The sequence below is a fragment of the Lagopus muta genome, chromosome 13, assembly GCF_023343835.1.
Source record: "Lagopus muta isolate bLagMut1 chromosome 13, bLagMut1 primary, whole genome shotgun sequence".
Lineage (NCBI taxonomy): Eukaryota > Metazoa > Chordata > Aves > Galliformes > Phasianidae > Lagopus > Lagopus muta.
Window position 1 is genome coordinate 8,997,784 of NC_064445.1, and position 27,910 is coordinate 9,025,693.

At 40.4% G+C, this 27,910-nt stretch overlaps 1 protein-coding gene and 1 long non-coding RNA gene across 3 annotated transcripts in view; one reads left to right on the forward strand and one right to left on the reverse strand.

Annotated features, from left to right (window-relative positions):
• LOC125699694 (uncharacterized) overlaps window positions 1-27,910 on the forward strand; it is a 78,071-nt gene that overhangs the window by 34,927 nt on the left and 15,234 nt on the right. The gene's annotated exons all lie outside the window — the stretch shown is intronic.
• The window catches only part of LOC125699693 (transmembrane protein 182-like), a 214,441-nt gene that overhangs the window by 23,810 nt on the left and 162,721 nt on the right, over window positions 1-27,910 (reverse strand). The window lies entirely within an intron of this gene.

Sequence of the window (27,910 nt, forward strand, 5' to 3'; positions counted from 1 at the left end):
GTTATGGAGTGAAAATTAAAGAGGCAAAACATCAGAGTGTCTACTGTATGTGCCTGCTGTTAGACACTCAAGCATGGAGAACAGGATACACCTCTATGGATGGATAGCTTTCCTTATTAAAAAAACACAGTAGGACGCACAGTAGGGGAACACACTAAAACAAGGCTTTGTAGTAATTTCCTTGAAAGAAATTTCCCAAGATAGCAACTTGAAAAGCTTTTAATCTTATGACTAGCTATATAGAGAGTTTTACTGTAGGTGGTATAAAAAAGACTGTTAGATTGCCACTGATCTGGTGGAGTTTGTCCGAAACTGAAACCTGTTCCCTTCTCCCCTCACCCTCAAGAAAAGGGTTGGACTTCCCTAGCACCAAGGTGAGAGAGCTGAACAGATTAATGTGAGTTAAAATTCACGTCTCTCAAGTTGGAAATTATCTTAGAAAATGGAAAACCCAGCTTCCACATCTGAGATACCAAATGTGCTGCAACTGAAGTGATCCATGAGATTAAAGTTTCTTTTACATACCTAATTTGAAGCTACTGTTGGACTTTTCTACCGTCACTCATGCTTTTGAGCTGATGTTTTATTTGGTTCTTTGTCCACTGGGAGGAACATAAAAGTACAGTTCATACTGTGTGGCTGTGTCCTCCAGACTCCATGCATGGTGGTGTGCTAGCAGCATGCTTGTTGGTCTTCCCTGCTTGTGCTAACTACTCAGCATGACTATTAATCCACAAAGAAGAAAAATTCTGGAGAAATACCCATGCTGGAAGGCTGTTAGATGTACTATAGCCTCACCATGCTGGCCAGGGTTACCTGGTACTCCACAAAGCAGCCTGTGGGCCCTGTGATGAGTGAGTACCTTCTTCCATGGGGCGTTCTGCATTTCGAGGTTGTGGCAATGAAGTGGCAGCCCCAGAAGCTCAGTGCAGGAGGTGCAGAGCAAGCGTTCATTACCTAAATGTGTGTGAGCATCAGGGAAGAGACTCAACATCTTGTGTGTGCCTTGTGTCAGCTACTGAGAGCTGAGAACAGGGAACAAACATGTCTGATAATGTGTTTCACATTGAAATAATTAAAGAGAATTGTTGCTGGAGGGAAATGTGCCTTTAAAAATTAACCCTGACATCTCACTGACAATTTGGCTTGTTACAAGAGATCTTTTTTTCTGTAGTTTTACTAAACTCGATATGCATTTTTCAGCCCCTTAGAAAATGAAGAGCCTTTGAAAACTTCCCTGTATGAGTAGTCTGTACTTATGTGAGCAGTGCCATCTATTTTCCACCGGACTGTTCGCAGGACTGATGTTTAAAGGCTCAGGTCTGTAGTAAATGACACATTCTCCTATGCCCTGGAGCCTGAGCTAGTTATTATTGTTTGAATCTATCTCTTGATTGCATATATTGCAGTCTTCTATCACACAGGGTGCCAGTTTTGAACGCTGTTCCTCAAATAGCCATCAAGCAGCTTGCTTTTTTATTTCTTCTTATGGCGAAACAAGCCTCAGGAAATTGAAAGCTGTAATTTCCATAAGGCACTAAAAGTTTAAAAACGCTCTTCTTGGTGGATCTGACTATTTGAAAACAAATGTAAGCCATATGAAAGCACTATTATTTATTTTAAGAATTCTAGATATGACTAACAATTATATTCACATTTTTGTGTTTTGTAGGAAGTTGGAAGCAAGTATTAATGTTAAAGAATATTCTTTATTAATCATGGTATGCTATAGCGGCTATCAGTTCAAAGTAAGCAACTATTTAGCAGGGTGAATTCCAGTATTTCCAGTTCTCCATCTGATCTAAATTTGTTAATCCAGGGCTAGGAAATTTTGAGTTTCAATCAGCTTGTTTGATCATTTTCTAACTAATGTTAAGCTGCATTTAAATAGTGTAAGCAGAGCGTGTGAGGTGGCAGGATTGGAGGCCTGATGTTCAGGCTGCTTTCATCTGTTTGATGTTGCTTGAACTGCCTCGAATTGTGAGCGTGTGTGTGTGTGTGTTTAAAGGGCTCTCTGCCTTCTGTGTGCCTGCCAGTCAATGGGAGGAATTCAAGTACATTATTCCAGCTGCGGTGGCTCAGAATTGTGCAGTTCTCCTCCCTGAGGAGTGGCTGAGGTGCTGTTAATACAGTTTTCAGCTTCAATTCTGCAACTAACAAAATAGATGTGCAAATTTTCCTTGATAGGGTTAAGAGATTTTTGTTTTTAATTTTCTTTTGAACAATAGGGTGATGTCTGACCTCTCAATAAGAAAACACAGTAAAATACATAGGAGCTAGAAAATGCTTTTAATTTGTGCACTCCAATTTGTTGTAGTAATGGTATACATCAGGTGAGAATTTGATTCCAGTATCAGCACCTCCTTCCATCCTCAGTCAAGGGGAAGAGTTTTAACCCCTCATCTTCTGTCCCACTGAACTTATATCAATTTGGGGGCCTTGGGTGCAACCCTTCAGGGTGCTGAGTACCCCTGTGGGTGCTTACATTGCCAGCAGATAGCTTGTGATACTTCTTAGAACTGGACACTTCATTGGCGAAAATTAAAAGCATAAAGTACCTTAAAAACACTTCTCAGAAACATTTTTCTTGGCGTAAGAAGGATTTTTACCCTTTTCTATAAAAACAGCAGCTGAAGAAGTATCTGCTAGCTGCTGTGATGTTTGCTATCAACCTAGCTGTGCACAATATTTCTGGTATGTTCTTTCTGGCTATTAAAACCTCATTAAAAAAATTAAAGTCTCCACAACTTACAATATTTTCCATTGAAATAGCATGTTAACACATTTCTTTAATCAGTGTGTAACTGTCAAGGGAAAGAACAATTCATCTAGTATATGCATACATTAGAAAAAAATTATCAGATTTAATTTTATTTGTTTTATATTCAGGGCTTTTTTGAAGGAATTCCTGCAGGGAAATGGTTAATCTATTTTTAACTAAAGCTTACTTTTGTAATCTATCCAGTGCTTAGAGTTCTGTCATTGATCTATGATTTATGTGATTTAAACCACCTCTTGGCTGTAACATTGGTTTCTATCCAAGATGCTGAGCTGAATACTAATTACGAGATCAAATTTATGCTGTTGGGCTAAGCAGCTGAAGGAGCTTTCCATGCAGGACTCCCTTAAACCATGCCACCGTTAAGCACTAGTGAAATATTGAGGGGGGAGGGGAAAAATACTGGAAGAGAGAAAAATATTACGGGAAAAGTGTCCTTTGAAAGCTTTATTTTCAATTCAGTTGAATGACTGTACAGAGCTACATGCAGATATTCAGTGTGTATAAGTCTGTGAATATGCACGTGGTGAGGTATTTCCAGCAGAACCTCACTAATTCAGCCTAACGATTGGGAAACCCATTGAGAAAAGCCAAATGGCATGAGTAAGCAAACGAATAAACAGGACCGAAGATATTTTATTTCAAACCGTATTTAATGCCTTTATTTTGACAAGTATCATGTTGTCAGAATGATTTATGTGATTTCATAGCATATCAGTAAATGCACTGTGGTATGTTTTCTTACAGTAAGGAGGTCTCAGTAGCAATAGCTTCGCTTTACCTCTGCTTATAGTATCTTGGCTGAGAAATAAGCCAATTTTATAGAAAATATAGATCTTAGGGTTTCCTTCAGTCAGGAGGAGTAGTGCTGTGCTGCTCACTGCATCACCTTGGCAGGGGAGGTCGTGGTGGCAGCAATATCGTGAGTGCTGGCAGTCACAACATGTTCAAACAGCTCAATGCAGTTTGAGTGAAAATGGAGTTTTCTGTAGGAATATTGTTGATCACTCTGCTTTGAGACCAAACGTGTTCCAGCGACTCATTTGACTTTCATCTGTGCTGGTGTAATGTTGAACTGTTTTGTTCTGAGGATGCTGATATGTTTTAATTTGCTCAGGCTCCCACTTTGCATTTGTGGTGTGGTTCTCACGTTTTTTACATGCTTTGCTTTATGTTTTGTTACGTTTGGATTGTTCTAACACTCTCTGACTACAACACAGCCTGTCATTAAAACGGAACATTTTGATAACGTGTCCTCACCACTTCAATTTTACAAGAATCTTTTAAGATCCCATTTCCCTCCTGCACAAAGGGACTGCTGGAATACAGGAATTTCTCACAGAACAGAAATTCCGGGTTGCGCCTATTTATCCCTTCCTTTTCACTTCAGAAGGGTGAACTGCTGTGCCCTCAGGGCTCTGGAGGTGGCCAACAGAGCGATGTGTGGATGCAGGTGATGCTCAGAGGAGAAGGCTTCGGATCCTCCTTTGTTTTCCCTCTGACATCTGCCTGCCCTGGCAGAGGGCTGTTCCCAGACCCCTTCTCCCCGCTGTGAGGCTGCAGGGCCCCCCCTGCTGCCGCGCTGCAATTTTATATCACTGCTGTGGTGGTTTAAAGCCATTCGCGCTCTGCCTCCATGTGAAGTCATTGCCTTGAACCCTGTTCAAGTGGCTGCGTGCAGAGGTTACGGCGCTGTGCCGCAGCCAGCAGGCCGCCGTGCTCGGGCTGTAGGAGGCCCTTTAGTGGGGAATTAGTTCCCTTTTATCCTCATCCTTTGCTCACTTCCAAAACAATACCCAAAACAAACCAAAAAAACAGGAACAAGTAAGCAGAAAACCTTGAAAAACTTTCTTCCAAGGGCACTTTTGGATTAATGCTTCCCTGTTGCCTATCCGCTGCTTGCTGTCTACTTATTTCTCACTAAGTGGAGAAAATCCTATTCCAGCTAGATTTTTTAGCTTTTAAAAATCTCTTTTGTTTATACTCCACATGATGTCATACTCGCTTTCCTCTGCTCATTGCTATAAATAATCTTCAATACAAATAATACACATTGCACACATTTGGATGAAGGTGTTAGAGTGTGTGGAGGACTGTGCCATGTAAAAGTGAGATGGGTTTGGAAACAGTTTTATGAAGAGGAGGTACAGTTAATCAACACATCTGTGTGCATTGTTGTGTGAGGCCACCCTTGCCCTCCCCATCTGTAGGTACACCAGGTTATACAGCTGGATGCACTCAGTGGTGGATTGCCCTACAGTCTTACATCTGCAAAATGGAGGCCATGAGAAACAATCAGAATGAGCCCCAAAATACTGAAGCAACTGCACATTGTGACTGTAATTGTAACTGGGTCGTTTTGCAAGCTCCCTGTAGCTGGGGGGTGTGAATTTGCACTGTCATCAGAGGTGTTGATCTCAAGTGAGAGTAGATATAATAACATGAGGGAAGATGGGTCTTCAGTTAATTGCTTTCATGGTCTGAAGGACTTCAAAGCAACGTGCTACTGAAAGCCTCATTAAAGAGATTGGATATCTTACTACACTGGGCACCATCACTACAGTAATCATGGCTGGCTCCTGCACATCTCCCTTGTGCCTCCTGACGCACAAGTCCACAGCCATGTTCCCTTCCACTGTGTAAAGCACCCTCAGGAGAGCTCCACAATAGCCTTGGTAGAGTCACATTTCCCAGATTGAGAAGAGGAATACAGCTGAAGATATTTTTGGGATCCCTGTGCTAGCTCTGCTGCATGCATGCACATGTGCTGGGGTTTGTCTGCTGACTGCTGCCCAAAAGTCTTTTGCTGATATCAAATATCCCACGGCTCCATCCTTCCTCTAAAATTTTATCCTGTTCCTCTCAAAATCCTCATTCAACTTTTCTTGGTTCTTTAATTTTTTTTACTAAAAGACCTATTCAGAAACTAAAAAGAAGAAAGTTGGTTCCTGTAACTTTATTGCAGGTGTGTGAATAACCTCTTACCTCAAGAAAATCAGCAGTCTGATACTACACAGGTGATTTTCTCCTGGAGTGATAAGTGTCCTCATTGAAGAGCAGCTGGTGGGAGGTGTGCTTGGTGTTGGTGGGAGTATGGCAGCTGAGTTAAAATGTGGCTGTAACTATACTGAATTGTCAGAGCACTAGAAACCCATGCAATTGCAAAGAAGTGGAGATCTAAAAGAAAAGTGCCTGTTCTGGTGAACTTCTTCCTTCCAGTTGTTTTTGGATCTTCACACTGGTGCGGTCTTGCTCAAAAGCAGGAAAATGGAAAATGATGGTCAGTATGGGATGCATGTTTTCCCAATGCTTATTGTTTCTATTTACGGCTTTATCAGGGCGTATCTGAGATTTCCATTAAAGGTTTTTCTAAAGGTGTGACAAACCCAATCTTGAGAATGAAAGAGGAAAACTTTTTTTGCAGTACACAGATAAATTTGCAAGATGTCAAGGTTTTTGGTTTTCCTTAACCCTTGCTAGCATATCACAGCATTCTGTTCTTTGAATACTGGTGTCGATCCTACTGGGTCTACAAGAGCCTTTGAGACACAGCTAGTTTTTTCAGCTGACTATAGAGGCTTGTGATTGCAGATCTGAATGTCCCTTTTTCAACTCTGCTACCAGTGACCCACTGCATAGTAAGTGTCTTGCATTATAAAGTGGTTATTCACAGCGAGTGTTAACCAATGCTATCTGGAGGGTGGGAGATGCCTTCCTGGCAATGGGATGTGAGCATCATGGGGCAAATTTTCAGCCAGTATACATCCTTCTTGGTCCTGCAGATCAATGGACTTCTGTTAATTCATCTGGAACACTTGTGGTCCCAGCAAGATCACGCTGAACTTTGTTCTTGACTGAGCGCAATACTTTGCTGTAAAGATGGAAAATTCTTTCTTTTGGTAATTCCCTTGAATTTTGATTCTCCTGTATGTCCTTTACACTGTTATATACCAAAAGTTACAATATTCTTCACGAAACCTTTGAGAGATGGTCTCTGTGATCTTTCTTTTGCTTTTATTAGGTTATTGTATTTCCATACATGTAGGAATACCGAGCCCTGAAAGCTCACCTGGATTCTCTGCTTATGTGCCACATTCATTCTGTGCAGAGATTAAACTCGGCTGATTCTGGCATGCCCATCATTACCTTAGCAAATAAAGTCCTGAATGGTTGCTTATTTTTGAAGAGCTCTGTCTTTTATTTCTAACACAGTTGCACTGAAATCTTGAGGAATGTCTTCCAGCTGATTGTCCTCTAATGGCTGCGTTTGCAGGGCTGTCTGCAGTGCTTTTTGCCTATGTTGCTGTGCTGCAGGCAAGTTTGTCCTCTGTTTAGTGGTGATGAACTGAAAGTTGGTATTGCCTTGTGCTTGAATGAATCCTGCTTTCAGGGATTGGCAGTGCTCCCTTGGGTCAGTGCAATGCAGCTGAGCATGCTCCAGGTGGTGCAGCCTTCCTCTGCTCTGTGCCTGTGAGCAAAGCAATTGGAAAAACGAGGTGTGTGCAAGCACACAGTTTCAGGTTGCAAGGTGTCCCTTGGGTACATCAGTCAATTTTTGTGTTTGTGTGTTGCTTTTCTCATTAAGTTTCTAATTTATGTGATTTTCTTCCCCTTGTTACCTTATGCAAATCCATGTGAAAAATGAAATGGACTGTTCAGGAGGAAATGTAGAATCTGATGGCACACCAAATGCCACCCAATGTAGAAGACAGTGAGTGGACGGAAGTTTTGTATTTCCTTGTCCCTCCATTCTGATCTCATCTGTTCATAACAATGTGTTATATAAAGCAGACATGCTTGGCTTTTAGAAGTTGACTTTTCAGCGTGGGTAAATTTTGCCATTGTAAAGCTCTGTCATTGTTCATGCAAAGAACTTACAAGTGATGTATTCACAGAGTTAAAAGCTGAATATGCATTGTGAGCACGTTACAGTCACCAGCAGCATGTTTTATAAATAGTTACAAGTTTATTGGTTTAAAAAAAATATCTGTTCCTCCATTGGAAAACATGTCTGAAAAAAACTGCTGTTTTTCCAGGGTTGAAAAAATGAAAAACATTTATTGCCTTCTCGTAGAAAACCAAGGAGGGGCCAACCTCCTTCAAACATGCAGCAGTGCAGTGTTTGTGCGCTGCCTTGGTCTGCCCTGGTCTCACTCTTGGGTTCCTGCTCTGGGTTGGGTCAAGAATGTGGAAACTGGGATCTATTTTGAGCAACAGGCATGTCAAATAGAAAAACCTGTACTTGTTTGAGGGATAGCAAAGTAATTAGGGCCAACAGCTTCAGCTTATAGGCACACCACTGCTCCTTTCCCAAAGATGACTTCAGAGCACACATTATGCAAAGCGGTGCTCTCTAGGCCTTCCTCCTTGTTCCAGGCAAGAAACCTTAGCTTCAAGTCAATGCCAACCCTGCTGCCTCTCCTGCTTTACCTTGCATTATCCATTTCCCATGTCAGTGCTGTTTTGACCTTCTCCAGCAGGTGTGATAATCCTGTTTTATGGGGAAAGTAAGGGAGGTTCGTGTCCTCCTTATTCAGCCCGTGGGTGTCCTGCAAAAGGTGCTTCTAAAAATAAAGGTTCTCTGTGGCAGTCACTCCACTAGGTCAGTGAATACAGCTTCTTGAAACCAGCAGGCTATGCTGTATATTCAGGCTTCATAGATTCCATTAACATTTTGTTAATGAAATAGTGCTTTGTCAAAGAGTCTTGAAAACTTAAAAGGGTATTTAAGCTTCTTCCATGAGTCAATATCATATAATGTCAACATTGCCACGAAGGGATAATTCAGAGATGTCACACAAAGCATGTGTTATGCCATTTGCAGTCTGGCAAAACAGCTCAGCATTTATGTTGTTTAATCCATCTTCAAAAATCTTTTGTTCTGAAAAAGTTTGAGATCAATTTTGTCAGTATTTACTGACACAGAGCTGATGTAAGTCACTGTGCTCTTATTGACTTCTTCTGAGTTGTAATGATTTATCCCAGCCTCAAATTAAGTCCAAGTTAGGCACGTGAAGAACCTGATCTCAAACTTTTTAGGAATACGGAGTTGACCAGCTCCCATCCTGCAGAAGGAAATGCGGCCAAAAATAGAATGAAGTAAATAGCTTGAAGTGATCTGGGACAGCACAGAAACAGTTCATAGAGACTTAGAGTAAAGCAACATTATGTAACACTTTGCACTTATGTTATAATGTACTTTTTTTTTTTTTTTTTGCTAAGAAGTAAATTTGAAATACAAAAATTGAGTTGAGATGTGAGCTCTGTCAGGGAGCAGGGCATGTGGATGTGGGGTTAATTCCCCAAATATGTGTGCTGCATACCTTGGGTTTGTGTCACTGTCACAGTGGGTCCAACTGAGGTGCAGATCCTCATGAAATCCCTCCTTCTGTTCCTTTCCCCTACCTTTCTGCAGTAATTTTGCAACTGTCCCCACTGTGTGAGGAAGCAGTGTCGTCCCACTGGGCATTGCAGTCATGCTGTTTGTTTTGCCCTTGTGCTTTTTAATCCTTTTCCAGTAAAGCTCTGTATAATTGATGTAATGAAAGGTAGCCTCAGCTTTCTTTGAAGAAAATAGACTGCCTTACTTCATACTTGGCTGAATACAAAACACTTTCCCGTGATTATTTCTTAGCTGTATTAAATCTTGCTCAGTTTCAGACATCCCAGATATATGGGGTCACTTCTGCAATACGCAAAATGATGTAAAGTTCTTTAAAAATAATTCATGTATTTCTATGGCAAAGGTGGGTGTTCCATTCACAGTCGGGGTTTTTCCTTCCAACCAGGCACTGTGCAGAGCAGCAGCGCTGTGGAGCTGCCTGAGGAGCTCAGCAGGAGCAGAACCAGCACTGCAGCAGCGATGTGAGCGAGGGGGAATGGGCACAGTGCTGCATTGCTGCTGTGGGTCAGGTACACCAATCCTTCCCAGTAAGGGGTATTTGCTGGTTTGAGAGCACGCAGCAGGAAGAAAAATAATATGAGGCTCTACAGGTGTACTCTTAGCTGTTTCAGAGCCTGAGAAATATATGGAACGTAAAACAATTGCTCTTTCTGCAAAGGGTTATGGAGGGCTTGCAGCCTTGTTGCTCCAGGTGAGGTCACTGCAAGAACAACAAAAAGGAGCATAAAATCTGAGGAAAAACCCACAATGCAAATGCAGGCAGTGAAACCTTCTGAAAGCACATTGTGTGTATAGAACATGTGCTACTGCCTTTGTATATGAGAGGGCCTCAGCGTGCTCCGTTCTTCTAGAGATCTGCCTCACATCAGCTATGGGTGATGACAGAGTATGTGCTGTCTGTGTACAATGCAGTTAATAAAGTTCTTGGAATTATCTCCCAGCTCCTAATATATTTGATCGGGAGCATAAAAAAAATAACACACTCGCAGTACTAAGAATGAGAATTTAAGAAGCAAAAAATATTACCTAAGAAGCAGAATCAGACATAAAGTCTTTGATCCATTTTTGCCTGCTCTTATAGACTGAACTTGGAGTAAGGCACTGAGTCTGGAATGTTGCATTCAGCACTGCAGCAAAATGAAGTGTGTGGCAATGGAGGCAGTGTTTAAGATGAGTTTACAGAAACAAAACCCCACAAATGTACTTCTAATAAAAATGTGACGTTCAAAGACTGTCCAAAAGACTTTGCTGATTTTAATGTAAACATGATGAATCTAAGAGAGGAGGGTTGAGATGAGTGTAGGATGCTACATGCTTTAACCTAGTATTTAAAAATCAGGAAGGATAAGCCCTTGAAGACATTATATACTGAGGAACTATTATGGGTGATAGAAACAGGCACTGACGTGGGACAGTGTGATTAAATCCAATAAATGCAACTGCCTTCTCAGTAGAAATTATGAGTTTTGCAGATGCAGAGCTACCTACATCTTTAATAATAATAAAAAAAGCAAACAAAAAACAACAAACAAACAAAAAACCCTTGAGTTACACAGAATTAAGCTGAAATATTTTAAATATGAAGTCAAGTGTTTGACGTGAAGGCTCTTTAGAGAATCTACTAGATTATTATACTTCTGCTTCACTTAAAAATCCACTTTGATTTCGTCGACATCATCAGTGACATTAAACATCTGTTGATCTGCTTGAGCATGAACACTGCATCTCTTTTTGTTTCAGTTTTCCGTGTGTATAATGAGAGCTACGCCTCTATGCTTTGCGTAGAAGATGAACTCTGCCAAAAGCAGCTCTGTAGGACTCTGTGCTTAGGCAGCTCCCATCATGGCACAGCTTTTGTCTTATGCTGGGTTTTCCAGGTCTGAACACAGAATGGGTAATTGCTGCCATTTGTTAAATGAATGGAGTATTTCTTCTATATGATTTCTTCTAATTATCCAATCTAATGTCATTATTTTTTCACCTTTCTACCATATATTGAACAACTGATTATTCTCATTTCCTTGTTTCAGGTGGTTTGAACAGTGGTTTGTGGTGGTCCAGTTTATAGGAAATTTCAATGTTTAAACCAGGAGGATGCTATAGATAGAGCTAACCTGTGAGTAAGTTTTCTGGAAACCATTATGTCTCCAGTGGTTTTCAGTTTTTTTTCTACAGAAGGCATTGCTCTGTGTGTGTCTGTGTGTGAGGGGAAGAGAGAAAGAGCATTGCCTAGAGGGTTTCAGCTATCACACTGTCTAAATATCCCTTATTTTTAGTTGGAGTCTTCTGAATATGAGATCCCACTACAGGTAGGTGAAGTGACCTCGTCGGATTTGAATCTGCTCTTCCCTGGCAGATGCAAGGCTGCAGCTTTGAACAGGAGCCCCCTCCTGCTCCATGCAAAGCTCTTTGAATTGCCCCTGATACGCTTCTAAGGCTCCCTGGTTGTGTGCGAGGCACTTTGAAGATGAATGCCCCAGCATAAGGAAAACATGAAACAAAACTTACTCCCTTATGTCAGAGTATGCTGCAGATTTCTCAAAAGATCTTCAGCACAATGGCTGCTCTTTGGTGGGTGAGAGGAAATGGGCTGGTTCACTAGCTTGTCAAAGCAGCAGTGCAAATTTTCACTGAGCTATCCATTGGGCTGTAGATGTGGCAGTAGAAATGTTTTTGGGGGGTCTCCACAGTATCCAGATTTGGCACAACTTCATTCAAGAGAACTTCATTGGAAGGAAAACTTCAAAAAATTTAATGAAAACTGTTTTGTTGTTGTTGTTTTCTTCCCCCTGAAGTTTGCTATGTTTTTCAGTGACCTAACAACAACTCCTGCCTCTACACGATACACGATAGGATACCGGGGAAGTGTTTGAGAATTTGGATAATTCCCTTTCCTCTTAATTCTCTCATGCTTGCTACTGGCAGTGCATTTGAACCACCTCTGTCAGATGTGTGCCGCAGCGATGTCTGTGGTTAAATCAAGCACAGGGCAAAGGGCAAATCAAGCAAAGTTGTATGGTTTCTCTAGGTGTCTGTAGAACAAGTTGAAAGATGTGCCATGTTCTCTTGAGGGGAAATACTTTTCTCTGTCTTTGTGAAAACCATGGAACCCAGCTCCTTAGGTTGTTTGTTATCACTAGAATTTTCTTGTACTTTTGTGATATGACCTGGTGCTCTGGGGGATGGACTAATGGGGTCTTAGAGTGGTAAAAGGGTGGAAGTTTACTCTTTTTTTTTTTTTTGACCAGTTCTGAATATTTCTGTGGCAATTGGCATGAAGCTATCCATTAATGTATTTTTTAAATGTGAAAGATGTGTTCTTCTGGCCCAATTGAGTGGTGATGTATGACCCAAAACTTTTTATTACCATTAGATGAATGAACTCATTTTCTTGATAGGTTAATGGACATATAATGTAAAAAACCTGAACTGATGTCCCAGGAGAGAGTAGGTGCAGAAGGGAAGAGGAATAATGAATTAAAAAAATGTATATATAGGGATTTGTGACATTCTTCTCAGCTCTTTTTGGATAACCGCACTGAAATGTTCAAACTACCTGTGTAGTAAATGGAGAAAAGCAGAACCCTCTGGGCCACAATTCTTCTCTGTATGTGATAGATCCCCTTCCTTCCAATCAATTAATTGCATCCTAAAATCATCTATTTCTCACCATTGACTTTAAAGGGATTTTAGATGACTAGCTCTGATATAGCTGTCTACAGAATAAGTGATTAAAGTTAGGTTAGATGAGCTGCCAAACCACAAGGACTTTTTTCTTCCTTCGTGCAAACTCCTAAATCAAAGGCATCTCATCACTATTATAAAATGCAACCTTCAGAGTTGTCTACTTCCATATTCTGGCCTCTGAAGGGAGGAGGGAGACTCCCATCAGTTTCGAGAGAGGTAAAGATTTCTTTCTCTCTCTTTTTCTCTCTCTCAATCACGGTCATATTGGGAAATGTAGACATCTGTCAAATCGTAGCCAAGTGTGTAGATGTTTCTGTTTGTCTTTATGGTATTACAGCAAAAGTGGAATAAAGGGTCTTTTTTTAACAGTGCTAATGGTCACACTGGTTCTCAACACTTACCAGCAGGAGCAGCTGCAGTCCATGTAACACTGTACACTAACCTCTGTAACAGCCCTCTCCCTGTGGCTGCAAAATACGAATAAGCTGTAGGTGGTTATTAATGGGAAGCTTCCCAAAGAAGCATTTATCAATCCACCAGAGAGAAATTCTCACAAAAAATCCATGCAAGTTTTCCCTGTTTTATGTTTGGTTTTCAAATACAGGTAAGGTTGTAACTGACTTAAGTGTGATCTATGAGCTTCTGGCAACTGGCGAATATTTCCTTTGGGCTAGAGAAGTTGGCAAACCTGATGCATACTGTACTTTTAAAGTCAATATGAAATTCAAGGAGTGGAGAGAGCAAAGCAAGGGATGACAGTTTAGTTTGAAATCAGAAAGGCACTCGCTGTGACACAGTGCATGCATTTGTGTCTTCTAATCTAAAGCTTAATTTGTCATAATGGCTGAAGTTTCAAATTATTATTTAAGCCTACAAACAAAGCGAGTGCCCCTTTTCCCATCTATAAGTAATGCTCTTCTGCCAAGTGATAGGCGTGAATATTTTTCTCCTAATCAAATCTACATATCTTTGTCTCTGTTAGTCCACTGCTGAATATTGATGGTTGTAGTAATTGGCTCTTTATTGGAACATTGGGTTTTCTCTGGGATGTTTCAGATTTCTGCAGAAAAATCTTTTCAGTTTTATTTCTTTTATGTTTGGGTACTTGCAGAAGTTGCTAATTCTGGTGGGACTGTAGGACTGTGAGCCTGAGTCAGTGCTGTAATTTGTTGTGCAGATCATGTGTCGGCATCTGGTATCTCTCCATTTATCTTTTCTAGTAGAAATACCTCTGCTGTCATTGGCTACATTTAGCAAGCAAATGCAATCTTTCTCCTCTGTCTGTTATTTTCTATCTGTTTCTAGCTTCAAGGGTTGGTGGCACTCTATGGTGGCTAAATGCAAGAAAATCTAATAATGTCTTTCTAATATACCCATTTATCTGGTATCATATTTTATTTTAACTCTTAATGCAACTGTATAATCATTGCTCCATTGCCGTAATTGGATTTGGAAGTATATTTGTGCAATTGAATTACATCTATAGCATTTCTATAAGCTTATCCAGAGTAATTAGTAATCTTATAATTTTTATTGGAATCATATTTTATATCCACTGCTCTCATTTTTCTCTTCATATTGTTCAGCACAGTTGCACCCGTTTTGCTTTTTTCACTGGAATTTCTGGCATAAACAATCATTAAGATTTCTTTTTCTCTGCTGTGAATGTGAACAGTCTAATCCAGCTTTCATTGAAGTCAATGGTAATCTTCTCATTTACTTCAGTGGAAACTGGATCAAGCTAATCGGCTGCAAATTGCATTCAAGGCAAAGCCACATCTTATCGCTGAAATCATTGTGTAACAAAGCATTATATATTGACAGAAGATGTTAAAACACTTGATCATTTATGTATTTTCTTGCCAGATATTTTGGAGATTGTCTTATTCAAATTTATTACTTTTTAGCTCATAATTTATAGCGTTCCACCAATTTTTAAAATACATTTAGTACGATCTTCTTGATAAGTTAAAAACCTTTTCAAAGATTGTTTTCAAAAGAACTTTGCTTTCCAGACGTTGTCAGCTGCATACCCCATTCAATCTTCACTTTATAAAAAAAATGTAAAAATATATTTTCAATTTTTAGTTGAGAAACAAATATTTTATTATTATTATTAATAATAATAATAATAATCAGCTCCCTCTTATGTCCCGTCAGGGCTGTATTAGTCCATTAATTTAGCTGCTTCTTCTGTTGCTGAATAAGAAAACCTGGGCACACATCAATCCATCACCACCATTATAGCAAACTGCTCCTAAACAGTAAAAAACAGTGGTCACTTTTCTCTGAAAGTTTTATTTTACAACTGCAGAATGCATATTATATATGCCAAGTCATGTATTTGTAGATGTATTAAAACAAAAACAAAAAGCAACACTGCAACTTGCTTGCTAAGGAGTTGTTTTTCTTTTCTGCGGAGCTCTCTGTTGATTAAAGGTTTGTTGCTTGGTACTGTGTCTCTCTCCTTCAGGCAATTAATGACTGCAGACAACTCTCTAATCTACAGTTTTGGGGAAAGGTTATTGAGAAGGTGATACAGCAACAACTGTAGTTGTTTCTGTGGCTTAGAAATTAGTCTTTGTGGGCCAGGTACAGAGGGGTCTTTTGCAACTTAAATGATACTGTGATCAGATCCTGGAGTTCAGAGTGAAGGTGGTGCTGGTATCCAGGACTGAAAACATTCTTGTGTGTTATTTATTCAAAAACTGTGCCAGTCTAAGGTTGGAAAGAACACTGTGAGAGGTAGTAAGCTGCTATTCAGTACTTGAAAGCAAAAAGTCAAAGTGAATGGTGTCCATCACATTCTGGACAGAAGTTGATCCTACTAGACTTGAGGATTTGGCCCTTGTATGTCCAGCCTTTTGGCTGCAAACAGGTTGATCTAGCAATTTGCAGTGGATATTTTGTATTATTCTTTGGAGAAGAGTTGTTTATGAATGTTACATGAAAACAAAAACGTTAAGCTTAGTAATTTCATTAATAATAATTTGAGCGATGCAGTGGGAGCAACCATGCAGCTGTAATACAAATCCTAAATACAGCAATTATTTGCATACTGTGCCTCCCCACCAGCAGTGCTCCCAGATCAACCTCAGCAGAGGTTGGATTTTTACCAGTAGATGCATGTGAGCAATTCGTGCTGAAATTTTGTCAAAAAATGACTAGTGTTTTGCCACTTAAATCCATGGAAACATCACAATGTTCTTTTAGAAATGACTCCATGAATTAATTGCAAATTACTTATTAATGAAACAAATATTCAGCTGTCACTGGAACTAAACCACATGATATGCTTAATGATTATTTTTTGAGAAAACACTTTTGTGTTTGTTTGATCTGCATAGTGTTAACAGCAGTAGAGAAAGAGGTGGTATTTGGTGTTGGACTGGAAACTTGAAACTTGAAAGAAAACGAATGGGAGGAAAACTGTCAGCCAAATAACTGCAAAATAGGTGAAAAACCCAAGGAAATAACAACTCTTTAAAAAATATGTTGGAAAGCCCTCTTAATGTAGGCAGCCTTGATTAGGTCATGAGAGTAAAATATGGTGACGCCGTGTGCCTAACGGGGCTGTATAGGCAGGGTTTTTTCCTGATTGCTCTCAGCTGTAAGGGGTGGGCATCAATAGGTAACAACCCTTTACTCTCTTTGCTGTGCTACGGATGCTGTTTACAAGACAGAACCAGGCCAGTATACGAGCAAGGCACATCCGTGTTATGAATACGTCTCAGGTGTCCTTGCGCTGTTGCTGCTAAATTATTTACCACTTAGCAAGCGTGCGGTATTTGGAGGAGGGTATCTGAGGTGAAATCCCATCAGTTTACCCAGAGCTGACACTGGAATATTCATTATCACATTAAATCTAACCGCAACGAAAATGAAGTCTTCCGCTGATTATGTGCTTGCATAAAAGATTTTTTTGGTGGTGAGCTTCTGTGCCAGAGATCTGAATATAAAATCTAGTGAGTGGAAACTATTATTTTTATGGTAAATTTGCTTTCTTGGAAGTTATGAGACCTGACAGGTTTAAATTCTGTTTTAAACCTGCAGTGTATTATATGACTTTTTTAAACTGGCCACAAGAAATACTAGCACATGTCACGTGTGCTCAGTCTCAGCCATCAGCATGACTCAGGATTTCCCATGCAATGAAAAAGTAGGCAGATTTGATAACAGGAGAATGGTACCTCTTTATTTCAGTATAATGCTAGTTTTGCAGGCTGGATGGTGAGTGCTGGCGCAGGCAGCGCCGCTGGCACAAACCTGTCTTTTCCGAAGGTGAGCATCTAAAGAAACAGGAGAATAAACCCTTTCTGTAAGAGTGATGATTCACTCTCAATTAGTAACTTATTGAAATCTGCAGCTGATTGCATCGACACAAAGAATTTTGCAAAATAAAAATACAGCTTCTCCATCCCATTACAATAAACTTCCTACTCTGGCAAATGTCATGGAGTTAACATTGTGTTCTGAAGTTTAGTCATAAATGGCAATTGATAAAACTCAATTTGAGTCACGGCTGCATCAAAACCATCATCTTGCAGAGTAACATCAACATGCTTTCTCAGGAAGCTGAAAATACTTTATGGCACATACTCCTGTTATCATCTGAAGTTGTATGTGTTCTTAGTGAGCAAGAATAAAATACAAACATACAGTAGATATGAATGTGCCAAGCTCCTGTAGGTTGTACTGGAACATGTAGAGAGTGTAGACAGAAACACAATGGTCTGTAATTGAGAGGCAAATCTAAGTTTAATCAACATTTAAAGGAGGAATTACATGTGCCACAAATCCCCTTTTATATTGCACTTAACATCCTTTAACCTACCCTTTAGTTTTCATGGCTTTTCTTATCTTGTCAATCGTATTTCAGCAGGATTTGCTTACTCACTGCCCGTATACTTTTCCTTTTACTGTCGCGTTAATGCCAGAACACCATCCCAATAGTTTCCTCCTACTACACTTTGATGCCAGACATCCGGGGATTTGCATTTTTTTCATTTATATTCAATTTGGTCTCTTCAGGTTCAGGGGAGAAAAAAAAAGAAAGAAAATCAGCTCAGCCCCACAACCAAATGCTGATTTATGGGCAACACAAGTACTGTTCTGTTCTCCAACGTGAGGGTCTGGAGCAAGGGAATATGAGAATAACAAGAGGCGAATTCAGCTCTTTTTGGACTCCCACAGAAGTTATGTATGATTTTGTACTGCTTTCTGTGCTTACAAACCTATATCTATATTTATGTATATTTATCATAGAAACCAGATTTAATTCAACATGTAACTGTGACGTAGTTTATGGATATGTTCTGCTAAGTGATCCGTGAGTATAAGTGGAGCATGGTGCTGCCTTGTGGCACAACTTCAGAATGTTCTCTGCAAAGACACTCATTACTGTGATGGCAAAATACAACACAAATCACCTGGATGTTTCTGGACTTTCCTCAGCAAACAAACTTGAAGGGGGATGGGGTACAGATGGGTCACATCCTGCTGTTCCTGGGCAGCACGAGGCCACTTGGCAGTTTGCACATTCACCTGAGTGTCTTCAGTTCAGTGCTGTGGGACCTGGTATTGGTGGGAAAGGGGCTGAAGAGAAGTTGCTTCTCAGCTGATGGCTCAAACAATGAATCGGAGGAAAGAGATGATTTGGTTAATGAGTATGTGATGAGGAAAGCAGAAGCTAGGGCAGATGTCTGAAGTTGAGAAGCCAGCACTGGGCTGGTGATGGGACTAACAGAGACGAAAGGGTTAGGAAAAAAAGGATGATTTTATTAGTGGAAGCAGGATTTAGCAAAAAAATGGGAAGGAAATAGTATGAGCTGTGTTGAAAGCATTATTATTAATAATTATTTATTTACTTAGGGACAGTTTGTTTTGTATCTTCCAAGCAGCTTCTATCAGAAAGAAGACAAGCTAGAAATGCAGGCTTTAACTTCTGCTTTATTTTTTAGAGAAAAATCTTCTGTCTTATTAATATCTCGTAAGCAAATGCGATGAAAGCATCCCGTGTCATAGAGATAGATGATGAAAATGATTAACCATTGAAACATGGTTCCACACTGAGCACGTAATTGTCAATTAAAGCATTACTTTATTTTCCACTTGAAAGTATACGATTTTAGGTCTTGATCTTACGCCGCTTGGCATATGGCAGAGGAATAAGAGGCCCACCGGGCTCCCCAAGGGGCCTGGGCTCCCCGTGCAGCACGTTGGGGTTGTGGCTCTAAGTAGTGCTCCCTGGCTCAGGTACTACCTCATCTGTTATATGTGCAGGCTGCCTTCCCTGTGGCACCTTGATCATAGATCAGGGGCTGCAGCGTCACCCTTGAAAATAACAATAATAATAGAAAGACTGCTAATAGTCAGTAATAGTGGTACTGTATTATTTATGGTTAACTTAAAAAGAGAGGGAGTTCATCTTTGGATCATGGTGGGAGTCGCAAGCATCGAAGCAGGAAAAAAACCTTTCACTGGCGTTGAAATTTCAGTCATGAGATGTTAAATGAAGTTGAGTTGAATGCTGAGGAAATTCAGAAAGATAAAAACGATTTCAGTTTGGTAGTTCTTCACTGGTTTTGCAGTTTGGCAGCTGTCAACATCTCAAAATATCATCTCACCCAAACTGTTGAAAGAAAGAAACCCTTTGATTTTTCCCATGAGACTCTGAAGCTGAAAATGGACTCTTTGTAGTCTCAGCCTCATTTCAGACAGTTTTTTTTTTTTTTTAAACATTCTTTCTGGCAGGAACAACTAATTCATAAAAAGAGTCTCTGTTAATTAAATAAGTTTTATCGTTTTAACTTGCCTTGTAAAATGAAAAAGAGGAAGTAAATCTCTATCATATTTCCTTCTTTATTACAAATCTTAAGAGACTAAGCATCACATTTCTTGCATCATTAATAATGCAAATTAGTTTTTGTTTGGGTCTCACATAAGTTTATGGTTAGATGTAAATATTTAACGCACAAATCAGAGAAATCAAATCATATATACTATAGATTTTATTTTCCAGTTATTGAAAGTTAATGTGAGATTGGAGCACCGTGGTTTCTGTTTATTTAACCTCTCTTGCTCTTGCTTTTCTCTCAGTAGAACTCTTTGTAACTTGTCATTAAACACTGTTATATTCCTCCAATATCTGTTTTTACTATCTTTACAGTAGCCACAGTGTTCAGTGTTTAATGCCATTTTAAAGTAAAGGTTAAGCATAGATAGCATAGTTAGTGCTATAGAGATTATATTTTTGGTCTTGATCATTGGCAGGAAAACCAGGTGATTGTTTACAATAATATCTAAAAATGTGTTGACCTTGCAGCCGTTTCTCTTAGTTTGCTTAATGAAGCAATAGTCAGAGAGCCAAATCAGATTAAACACCCTTCCAAGCACTGTAGGGCAATGCCTCGTAAGGGTGAGCATAGAACTCTTTGATGTTTCCTTCTTAACTTAGGGATTTGGGGTTGGACTTGATGATCTCTAGAGGCCCCTTCTAACCCCTACAATTCTGTGATTCTGTGAATAGCTTGTGGTTAGTGTGTATATCCTATAGTACACTTTTCTGCCCAACGTTTTTGCATATTATTCTCAGAAACATTGGGAATGTTTCTGTGGAACATTTGCAGCTTTGCAGGGCATCCATACTGGCAATGCTGAAGTGTACAAGAGGAACAACGTGGCATGCTTCAAGTGAGGCTTGGTACACCTCTGTTTCAAGCTAATAATCAGTATAAATGATATGCTCCCTGTATAAATGCAAGATCTTCACATGTGTCTCCCCAGACAAATTACAGACATTTCACAATGACATCTGTGCTTTTTTCTTTTTTTTTTCTTTTTTTTTTTTTTGTATGTGGTGGATAACAAAAAATAATAAGTATCCTGTTATTTTGTGCATGAAATCTGATAGTGAATAAGACACCAGAGAGAATTCTCTGGTGATAAAAATTTAAATAGATCCATTTATCAACGTGACAGAGATTTGACCTGAAAGTTAAAGTGTTTGAAAGTTAAGTGGGGTTGTATAGCAAAAGTTGTGGCTGCGCTGCAGATAGACTCTAGTTTTTGTAAGTTATTAAATCAAAATAAAAGATATTGACAAAACAATAAATTGCCCGTATCACCCCATCTAATAGCTTCTGGGAGCACTAAATACATTCTCCACACTAAAGATGTGTGCAGCCTTTTCCTTTCGCCTGCTTTTGTCCTAGCAGCCATGCTGTGGGTGGCTGTGTAGCACTGCAGTGAGCGCTGTGCCAGCAGTGTGCTCAGAGCAGGAGTGGGGGCACTGCGCTCTGCCAGCATCACTGCTGGACTTTGCAGATGGGGACTTACTTATGCTCCTGGGCATGAGAAAATAAAATGAGGGTGCTGATATCTTCTAGATGAAGGAGAATTAGGAAACAGCTGCTCTATGGGGCGGGCACCCCATGTCCTGAGCCATTTTTTGGGAACGAGGAGCCTGGGCACTCAGTGCAGCCTGCATTATGATGCTTGCTTGGAGGGGTGGGTTTGGTACTGGGGAGCTCTTTGCCCCCCCAGTCTTTTCCCCCCCCCCCTGTGGTTTATTAGCTGGAACCTGCTTCCTCCTCTGGCTGCTCAGCCTCCACGGGGTTACAGGGGCATACCCCCCACCTACAGCTTCCCCACTGAGGAGAGAATGAGTCTGGCTCTCTTTAGCTTGAAAACGACACAGATTTGAGACTATTTCCCCTCCTGCCGGCTTTTCCATGGAGAGCAGCACAGAAGACATTACTATTTATAGTGCACAGTGCGTGTACACAGCATGATGTCCACCAGCTTTTCAAGAGAGCATCCCACCAGCCTGAGGGGGTCGTGCTCAGCTGTCCTGGGGGATGGGGCCCCGATCTGCCCTGCATGTGGGAGGCAGGTGTTTTGGGGTGCATAGCACCCATCTGCCCTTGCAAAGATATGGGTTTCTTTTACTTATTTTTACACTGGAAGACTTGCCTCCATGTCCAAAGGCAAAGTTATGTTCTTAGCATGAATAGCATCAGAGTTTTAAGGTGAGGAAGAGGGGTTGCCATAAAGCACTGATGGTACAAAAGAGTTATGGTGCATTTGCAGAGTCTATTTTGGGGTCAGAGCGCTCATCTGGGCTGGCAGCCGCAGACATACCCAAATGTGCACCCCTGGAGCTTTGTATTTCTAGGCGATGTGTGACTCACCATGCAGTCCTATCTGTGCATCCCACTTCAAAAGAGCACAAACACTGCTGCTTTCCTATTTATTATCTAATATTTCTAGTACTGCAGGGATTTTATGCAGGAAGGCTCTGAAAGGTATTCTTACAGCCTGAGGAGCCCCAACTGAGGGCAAAGTCCCACTCAGTGACCATGCCTCTGTCTTACAAAGCATCCCTGTAAAGAGGCAGAACAGCCATGGCTTGAAAGGAAATGAAGACAAAAAAGTGTATTGGTTTAATTGAGGCCTTTTAGGGAGGCTTTTGGGGGATGATGGCCAGCAGTAGGTTCCCCACTGCCCGCTCGGTGCCCAGATCCTGTGTGACGTGACGTCTCCTTTTATTTGTTTATGGCTTTGAAAAATCACTGCATCTTCATCCAAGCTCCATTCTTGATATGAAAAAGATAGCTGACAATGGCAATAAAAATAACAGTAAGCATTTGGAAAGGCCCAGCTCAAATCATGCTCTGTCAACAGCTTTGCAATCTGTATAAATATGAGTGGAAAGACAAACAACTCTGATTTCTCTTTAAGAATGTGAGTATCCATTGTCGTAGATTTAAATTAGGATGTTTTACTTGTACTGTATGTAAATTCATTCTTGGCAAATAACCCATGTCCACTAATGTATGTGTATTTTGGGTCTGTATAGTTTTGGTCTCTGTGAAATACAATGAAATTTGATAGCACACAGAAATACTTGCATGGAATGTCACATTTTTTGTGTGTGCTTCTCACATATCCATAAAAGAGTTTACACATTTCTAATTACTCATTCAAAAAGAGACTTTACAGCACTTTTAAAAGAGAGCCAATTTTTTCCCCACTGTGTTCTGTTTTTACAGCTTGTGGAAAGCTTATTTAACGAAAGTTTAAGTAATCAGCGAAAGTCATTTCTGAGAAAAGACTGACAGATACGAAGCCTCTTTTCACACTTCATAAGAGGTGGAGATAGTAGCCATAAAATTTACAACTGAATAGTGCTCTGTTTAGCTTAAGTTATAGAATTATTAGTTTTTCAGGCACGTGATAGATTCTAGAGAGGTTAAGTGTTATAAATAATTCTGTGTGCTTTGTACAGCTGAGATGTGTGTGCAATTCTAATAACAACTTACCCCTCCAAACCCAGCGTCCTGCTCACACCCATGAAGCTGATGTTGAGCTGAAAATGTTTGTTTGGAGCTGATTATCTTCATGGTATATTGATAAAATGCAACATATTCTCTTTGGAGGGGCTCACCTCTGGCTATGAATGCACAAATTTCTAGGCCACAGTGAGAAATGAGGCACCGGGGAGCTGAGCTCCATCATCAGGTCTGTGCTAGCTCCTGCGGAGTGGGGACCTCAGGTTCGGCTGAGGACAGCTGCTAATTTTACCAGATCTTATTCAGTCAGTGGAGAACTCTTCCTGTAGCCTTGGGATCAAAATTTGTCTCCTTCCCAATGGCTCAAGGAAGTACTGAACTGGAGCGCATACCTATAAGAGAGGACTTACAGAATGACTGAGAAGTTATTTATTTTGCAGGTTTTGACCATTCATGTGTAAAAAGAGCAGGATAATGAGAAAGAGCTTGGCTGTACTATGTGACTGAACAGTTCAGGAAAAGTTCTCATTTCAGCTCATACAAATTTGTCTGCTTCATAAAGATGGTAGCAGGCATCTGAAGGTGATTCTTGCTGAATGTTATGAGACGTCCAGATGTTATGGCAATGGGTGACACATAGAAGTACTTACTGCCACATCAAAATAAGAAAACAAACACATTTATTAAAGGTGTTTAAATGCTAAGATCTCCATATCTCCTTTCCATCCCAGAGTTTTTATAGTGCTTTAATGTATGAGCTTACCTAGGAACAAACAGCAGAAATTTCTTTATAGCTATTTAAAATAGCATAAACTGTACGAGCCAGAGTCAGGTCCCATTGAAATCACCTTGAGATTTGCCATTGGTTTCAAGGATGGGAACAGGGCATGCATTTTGCTCAGTCAGGGATGTTTGTTATTCTCAGCGTGGCAGCTGGGGTAGAACATCAGCACAGCAAAGTGGCTTTGCCATACAACTTGCGTTGATCTGCAGTTTAAGTGTAGCATTGTTTTTGCATATTGTTTTATGTCAGCCTAATGTAGCCAGACCCATAAAGTTCACTCGTGCACCAGATTACTGCAAGGCCTATGTAGCACTTGTTAGTTGTGCAGAAATAGTGGTGGCACTTTGTTCCTGCCCAAGAGCTGGATTTTGTGCTGAAGATTTTGGTAATTCATATGTGCAGAATTATTTTGGGCATAGTTTTAGTTTTGGGGAAACGATGCTGAGAGGTGCTTTGTACACGTGGCATTTGTGGAGAACGATGTGTGTGCCGAGTGCCATTTGAAAGCTGATACGACACCATTAGCTGCTCTATTAACAAGCACTTTAACTAAATATACAGCAAATTCTCCTGTGTATTTATGCAATGCAGGAAAAGTGTTTATCAAACCAGTTTGCAGATTCCCAGTGTTTATCTCCAACGTCTATCTCACCTCAGTTTAATGTTTTCTGGGCTTTGAACGCTTAGTTTTCAGGTACAAGTCTCAGTGGTGGGAGAAGCGCCTCAGTTTTGCAAACCCTATTGATTTTCAGCTTTGGTCCTGATACCACCAATTCCTAAATCCTATTCAGTTTGCTCTGAAAACTGTATTCTGGGGGCGTTCAGCGATCCTGCATTCAAATGGTTAATTTGCACTATGTTCTGTTAAAGAAAAGGAAAACTGTCACCCTGTCATTTCAGAGTCTGACACTAAGCTTGTCAAAAGAGACAGCTGTTAAACTGAATTACTGTTGACATGCAGAGAAACGGCCCTTGCCAGATGTAAAGGACATCTGCGGCAATGAAGTGGTACAGGGTGGCTTTTAAAATGTGGTCATACTGGTATTTGAATGGAACGTCTATGGCATTAAAACGTGGCCTTGACTCAGACAGTTTAAGGCAGCGAACCAGAGCCAATGAGAAGCACAAAGAAGTGCTGATCTGTTGCTATATCCATAACTTATGCATGAATATGAAAACAGTGCGGTGTCAAGGCTATTAAGCTCTTATCTTGTATCCAGGAGGATGTGGGTTTAAAACACAGTAGGAAATATTTTGTATTTCTGGGTCCTTGAATGCATAGATAGGTGAGGTGTGAATTCATAAGGTGGATTATGCGGGGAATGAATAGAAATAAGTCTTCTTGACTCCAGCTAACAACTGCTCAGATAGGAATTGCAGAGGGCATTAAGCTGTGCAGTGAGCATGGGATGTGTCTCACCAGCGCCGGTACGGCTGCAGCAAGTGGGGAGTGGAGGTGGAAGTGGGCACATGGAAGCAGAAACAGCTGCATGGAGAGGTCAGCAACATTTTGTCCACGTACCTTTACATAAAGGTAGACATACATAAAGGTAGGCAACATAAAGAGTTGCAATACCAAATTCATTTTGTTAAAAAACAAAAACAACGGCAACAAACAAAAACATAGAGATGATGAATACTTTATGATTGAGGTAATGAACTGACAGTAGGGAATTCTGCATGTTATATAAGTGTATGAGTCTTAGATTTGCATGTTTTTAGGGTAGAAATGAAGCTGTTTTTGCAAAAAACAAACAAACAAACAAACAAAAAACATATTAAGCAATTTTGCTAAATGTATGAAAAATGAAATGTTATGAGATGAAATGTATTCATTACGAAATGAAATTGATGTTTGATGGTAGAAAAAAAAGAATGAGACCAAACATCATTTTGAATATGTTAGCAGATCATATCTTGATGATTTATTTGTATATTTAGTGGTGGCAGAAACCAAAGAGTTTGCCATCTGTAGGGAAGAAGGCAAATGATATTTCCAAATCATATGGGACAGAATGCTCCTTACTGTAGGAAAGCAACAACAGTGTGTTCTAGGCTATACAGAAGCTGGATGGGTCAGGTGTGAGAGGTGTTTTCTCTCCTTGTAAGAGGGATATTTTCTTTCAGAGAACCTGGGTTTCTCCGTACAGGATGACTCATTCTCCTACACTTCCTCTGAGGGTCTGAGATCATCTGACCTGGCGCCCTGTGTTGTTCTGACAGCATCCCTGTACCAGGAAAATGCATTCTTCAACAGCAGGCAGAGGTCTCCCAGGTATGAAGGAGGCAGTAAGCAGTTGGTATTCAACCACCATGGCATTGGGTGAGATACAGAACAATGCTGGGTTTCTGCCATCCCCAGGAGTCAGGGTGCCCTGCTTTGTCCCAGACTCTGCTCACAGCCTGTCAAAAGCAGCAGTCTGTGCTGGGCTGTGGGATGTTACAAATGTTTCTCCTAGATTAACCTCTGCATGGGGACAATATTGCTGCTTGACAGGCAAACCAGTGCTAGTGGGCTGCTGGCCAACTCTGTCCAGTGTGTGCTGCAAGCCATGAAAGGAAGGATAACTTTGTTAGCATTTTGATAAGATCTCAGTGACAAATACAGGAAAGTAAGTGTAAACAAAAATGTGTAATTAGAAAGGTGTATATGTATTCCAGCTTCCAGAAGACAAGAAGGCACGTGGCTGCCTAGCAGGGCTGCCACCATTCCATGTCTGTGCTGTGGGGACCATTGGGAGCCTTCCAGCCTGGGAGGGACAGGGAGAGACACCCAAAAAGGGATCACTTTACATTCATTTTCTGCCTTCCTGTGCAGATGCTGTGCATGCTGTTGTCTGGGCTAAACCAGCAGCATCAGTACTGAAGTGCTCTGCAAAGGCATTTCTGCTGCTGAGATGGGATGCGGCTGGGGATGCTGCCTTCCTCAACAGTCTCAGGGGAATTATCTGACCAAAAGCTCAAATGCACCTTCACAAGGATGATGTGAACTGCAGTAAGAAAGTTTGAAATCTCAATATTCACTCTTTACTGTTCAAGGAGAGCTCCAGCTCTGTTTCAGGTTTCATCCAGTGCAGACACGTTTATTTATGTAAGTTTAGCTACACTGTAATTATTAACTTTTTATGAACAAGCATGAAATGGGCTATTTGAACAAACAACTGTGGTGTTCAATGGCAGGTTCATCTGTGCTGACTCTTCAAATATCATCATTAGATTATTAAGGCTTTTCATAAAATATCTTTCTCCTGTTCTGAGCTTTCATACAGCTTCTGATTTTGATTGACACTAAAATAAAATAACTAACCTATAAATTATAAAGTATAACTTAAATGATGTATAAATGCCTTATCTGTAAATCACTGCAAGGATCATCAGTGTGCAATGTTTGTGATTCTAGAAAATAAAAATACAACTATCAAGGCGATAATAAGGCAGAATGCAGTTTTTCCAGTGAATACTCCCACTGCACACTCACATTAATTGTAATAAGACAAAGAAAATAGCCCAATGCCATCAGCACTCTGAACTTCCTGGGTAATAAAATTAATCACAGATATGCACCTCAAGATCTTTGTGAATCATCAAACAGCCGAATTTCTGTCACTGAAGTCACTCCTAAACCGGCATTTGTAAGTATGCTTGTACTCACCTGTTTGCTGATGTTGCAAAGGCATCTTTCCTCCTCACTTTGTTCAAGCTTTGAAATGAACCTTTCTGAGTGCTGCGTATTCCCTGGAAGACGCTTTCTGCCCGCAGTGCGTTGTACAGCGAGCAGGGTGAGTTACTCCCGCTGAAGATCTACCCCCAAGCCTTAGTTTCTCATTGAAGTATCACAGACAGCACTGGAACTAGGTCACTGACAAACAGAAAAGAATACACAATGGCTTGTTATAACCCATCATTTGTTTGGAAAGCCAGACAACTCCGTGGAGTGAAAGGACTCCACATTACTTTTTAAATAC